Source organism: Bufo bufo, chromosome 1 (assembly GCF_905171765.1).
Source record: "Bufo bufo chromosome 1, aBufBuf1.1, whole genome shotgun sequence".
In the NCBI taxonomy this organism is placed as follows: Eukaryota; Metazoa; Chordata; class Amphibia; order Anura; family Bufonidae; genus Bufo; species Bufo bufo.
This window is the reverse complement of record NC_053389.1, coordinates 694,021,747-694,026,046: the sequence shown is the minus strand read 5'-3', so window position 1 is coordinate 694,026,046 and position 4,300 is coordinate 694,021,747.

Sequence of the window (4,300 nt, the reverse complement as noted above, 5' to 3'; positions counted from 1 at the left end):
GTGAGATACACACTTTAGATACTGTGGTTCAATTCTTCTATTAATAAAACACCCTTTTTAAGCAAAATACACAATTTTACAGCCCTTGCTGCATCTGCACGTGTGAAATTTAAGGGTTATATACTGCTGTCATATTCTGTTATTAAACAAACACCCATTTTGGGCAAAAAACTTAATTTTGCAGACTTTGCTGCATATGTCATTGTGAGATACACCCTTTAGATACTGTGGTTCTATTCTGCTATTAGCAAAACACCCATATTGGGCCAAAAACTTTAATAGCAGCCTAGTCTGGATCTGTATGTGTGAGATACACACTTTACATACTGTGGTTCTATTCTGGTATTAATAAAACACCCATTTTGGGCAAAAATCTTTAATTGCGGCCTAGTCTGCATCTGTACGTGTGAGATACACCCTTTACATACTGTCATTCTATTCTGCTATTAATTAAACACCCATTTAGGGCAAGATCCTAAATTTGAGAAATATGAGGAGAGCGTCAAATAAAGGACATGGCCCAGGTCATGGTGCTGCTGGTGGAGTTCCTGTTGCAGGGAGAGGACAAGGTCGATCTGTGCCAGCTACACGCACAAGTGAAGCACATTTCTCTGGTGCGAGTAGGCGACAGAACCTGCAGCGTTATTTGGTCGGGCCTAATGTGGCTCTACGAATGGTGAGGCCAGAACAAGTACAGGCGATAGTAGATTGGGTTGCTGACAGTGCCTCCAGTTCGTTCACATTGTCTCACACGCAGTCTCCTGCTGTAACAACAGAGTTGGCACCTGCAGCCCATGGCCATCAGTCTTTCACCTCACCCACTTTCAAATCAGCCAAGCAGTCTGAGCCCCGTCATGCAGCAGTCTCTTCTGCTTTTTAATGACTCTGTTAGCAGGGTTTCCCAGGGCCATCCACCTAGCCCTGCCCCAGAAGTGGAAGAGATTGAGTGCACCGATGCCCAACCACATATGTTTCAAGATGAGTACATGGGAGGACCATCGCTGCACGTCTCAGATGATGATGAAACACAGGTGCCAACTGCTGGGGCTTTCGAAAGTGTGCAGACTGACAAGGAGGGCAGGGGTGAAGACTGGGTGGAAGATGATGTGGAGGACGATGAGGTCCTCGACCCCACATGGAATCAAGGTAATGCGAGTGACCTGTGTAGTTCGGAGGAAGAGGCAGTGGTCACACAGAGCCACCAGCACAGCAGAAGAGGGAGCAGGGTGCAAAAGTGGAGCGGCCATCCCCTAGACAGTGCGCCTGCTACTGCCCACTGCAGCAAGGGACCAAGCACTCCAAAGCCAGCTCCAAGGAGTTCCCTGGCATGTCAGTTCTTCAGACAATGTGCTGACGACGAGACACGAGTGGTTTGCACGCTGTGCAATCAGAGCCTGAAGCGAGGCATAAACTTTCTCAACCTGAGCACAACCTGCATGACGAGCTGCAGTGGAATAGACACCTCAAAAACAAAGAAAGGTCTCTGGCTCCTCCTGCTTCCTCTTCTGCTGCAGTCTCAGCCTCTTCATCCACCTCTGGAGTGACAGTGCCACCTGCCACCCCGCAAACAGAGGATCTGCCAGCAATACCACCATCTGGGTCACCAAGCATCTCCACAATGTCCCACGGAAGCGTTCAGCTCTCCATCTCCCAAACACTGGAGCGGAAGAGGAAGTACCCCCCTACCCACTTGCGATCCCTGGCCCTGAATGCCAGCATTTCAAAATTACTGGCCTTTGAAATGCTGTCATTCCGTCTGATGGAGACGGAGAGTTTTAAAAGCCTTATGGTGGTGGCTGTCCCACAGTACGCCGTGCCCAGCCGTCACTATTTTTCCAGGCAAGCCATCCCTTCCCTGCACAACCAAGTGGGGGACAAAATCAGGTGTGCACTGCGCAATGCCATCTGTGAAAAGGTGCACCTCACTATGGATACGTGGACCAGTAAGCACGGTCAGGGACGTTATATCTCCATAACAGCACACTGGGTAAATGCAGTGGCGGCTGGGCCTGAGGCGGATAGAAGTTTGCAGCATGTCCTTCCACCACCGAGGATTGCAGGGCGCTTCAGTTTGCCTCCTGGTGCTTCCTCCTCCTACTCCGCTTCCTCATCCTCTACCGGCTCCTCATCCGGTCAGCGTAACACCTTCACCACCAACTTCAGCACAGCCAGGGGTAAATGACAGCAGGTAGTTTTAAAACTTATCTGTTTGGGGGACAAACCTCACACCGCGCAAACGCTGTGGACGGGCCTTGAACAAGAGACCGATGAGTGGTTGGTGCCAGTCAGCCTCAATCCCGGCCTGGTGGTGTGTGATAATGGGCGAAATCTCGTAGCAGCTCTGGGACTAGCCGTTTTGACGCACATCGCTTGCGTGGCGCATGTGCTGAATTTGGTAGTGCAGAGAATCCTTAAAAGTTACCCCGATATGTCAGAGCTCCTACATAAAGTGCGAACAGTCTGTGTGCGCTTTAGGCGTTCTCACCTTGCTGCTGCTTACCTGTCAGCACTGCAGCGTAACTTTGGCCTTCCCGCTCACCGCCTCATATGCGACGTGCCCACAAGATGGAACTCCACCTTGCACATGCTGGCCAGACTGTGCGAGCAGCAGCAGGCAATAGTTGAGTTTCAGCTGCAGCAAGCACCGGTGAGTCGCTCTGCGGAACAGCACCACTTCACCACCAATGACTGGGCCTTCTTTTAGCGAGACCGGTGTTCCTTCTTTTAGCCATCCCTGGACAACCAAGAGGCAGCCAAAATCAGATGTGTACTGCGCAACGCCATCTGTGGCAAGGTCCACATAACCACCGATACATGGACCAGTAAGCTCGGGCAGAGACGTTATATCTACCTAACTGCACAAAGGGTAAATACAGTGGCGGCTGGGCATGAGGCGGATAGCAGTTTGGCTCATGTCCTTCCGCCACTGATGATTGCAGGACATTTCTCATTGCCTCCTGTTGCCTCCTACTACAACCCCACTTCTGCAATGAGCAGGACACTGGGTCAGTGGGGTTGCTATGCAGTGGGTCAGATTTAGGTGTGTATAAGTTTGTGACGCCAGTTGCAGCTTGCGCAGGTACTATAACAGGGCCCTTTAAGATGGTATGAGCTCACGTACTAGGTAAGGAATGCCAGAGGGGGATATTGTCTCTGTATTGTGTCAACGGTGTCTCCTACCTGTAGTACGGCTGGACTCCTGTATCCTGGCTCACATGCAACAAATTGAGTGCTGTTAATAGGAGTAACTGAGGAATGATGGAATTCCACACAGATAATAGGGTCCAACTTGTCTTTACTTGGTGGTATAATATGCAGCTTTAGATCCATACAATGTACAGCAATAGTCTAGAGTCCCAGCAGGTATTGGCAATATGTGGCAGGAATTATATATATATTCTGCATCTGGTACATACGCCTATTAGAACTGGCAGGTATCTATCTTCTGCTCTGTCTGTGGTCTGCTTGATATGGGCCTGACTAGCTGTGGAGGTACTTATCTTCTCCTTGTTTTGGAATCTGTACTTACAGGACTGCTCGCAGGGTATGATGGAGGCTTCCTGGAGATCTGATAGTTCTGTAGATGGCTGCTTCCTTGGGTCACCAGCTGAGGTAAGGGACTCAGGCTGGGAAGGTTGATCTTGGGCCTCAGCAGAGGCTTGGATCCCTGGTTGGGGTCCCTGTTTCTGGGAGCTCCTACTCACACAGCCTACCCCAACAGGGGGTGGCTGGTACACTGCCTAGAACTTTCCGTCCTCCTCCTGAAGTAGGATGTGGGAATAGTCCACTCCTCCTCAGATAGGGGGAAGATAGCCTGGAATGGTCTATTCCAGTCTAGGAACTAACTCTGACCATGGTTTGCTTACATATTGCTGCCACCTGCTGGTGTACATGGAAATTACAGCAAATTACATGAAACGGTCCCAGTAAATCCATATCATACAAATGCAATGTCAGATTACACAGGATATTAACACATTTACCCTTTAACATCATATAGTAGGGTGGCAGAGTTTTAGTGACATACTCTGGGATGTTACACTTCCCCCTTTACTGCCTCCTCATCCGGTCAGCGTAACACCTGCACCACCAACTTCAGCACAGCCAGGGGTAAACGACAGCAAGCTGTTTTGAAACTCATCTGTTTGGGGGAAAAACTCAACACCGCGCAGGAGCCGTGGACGGGCATGGAACAACAGACCGAGGAGTGGTTGGGGCCACTGAGCCTCAAGCCCAGCCTTGTGGTGTGCGATAACAGATGAAATCTCGTAGCAGCTCTGGGCCTAGCCAGTTTGACACA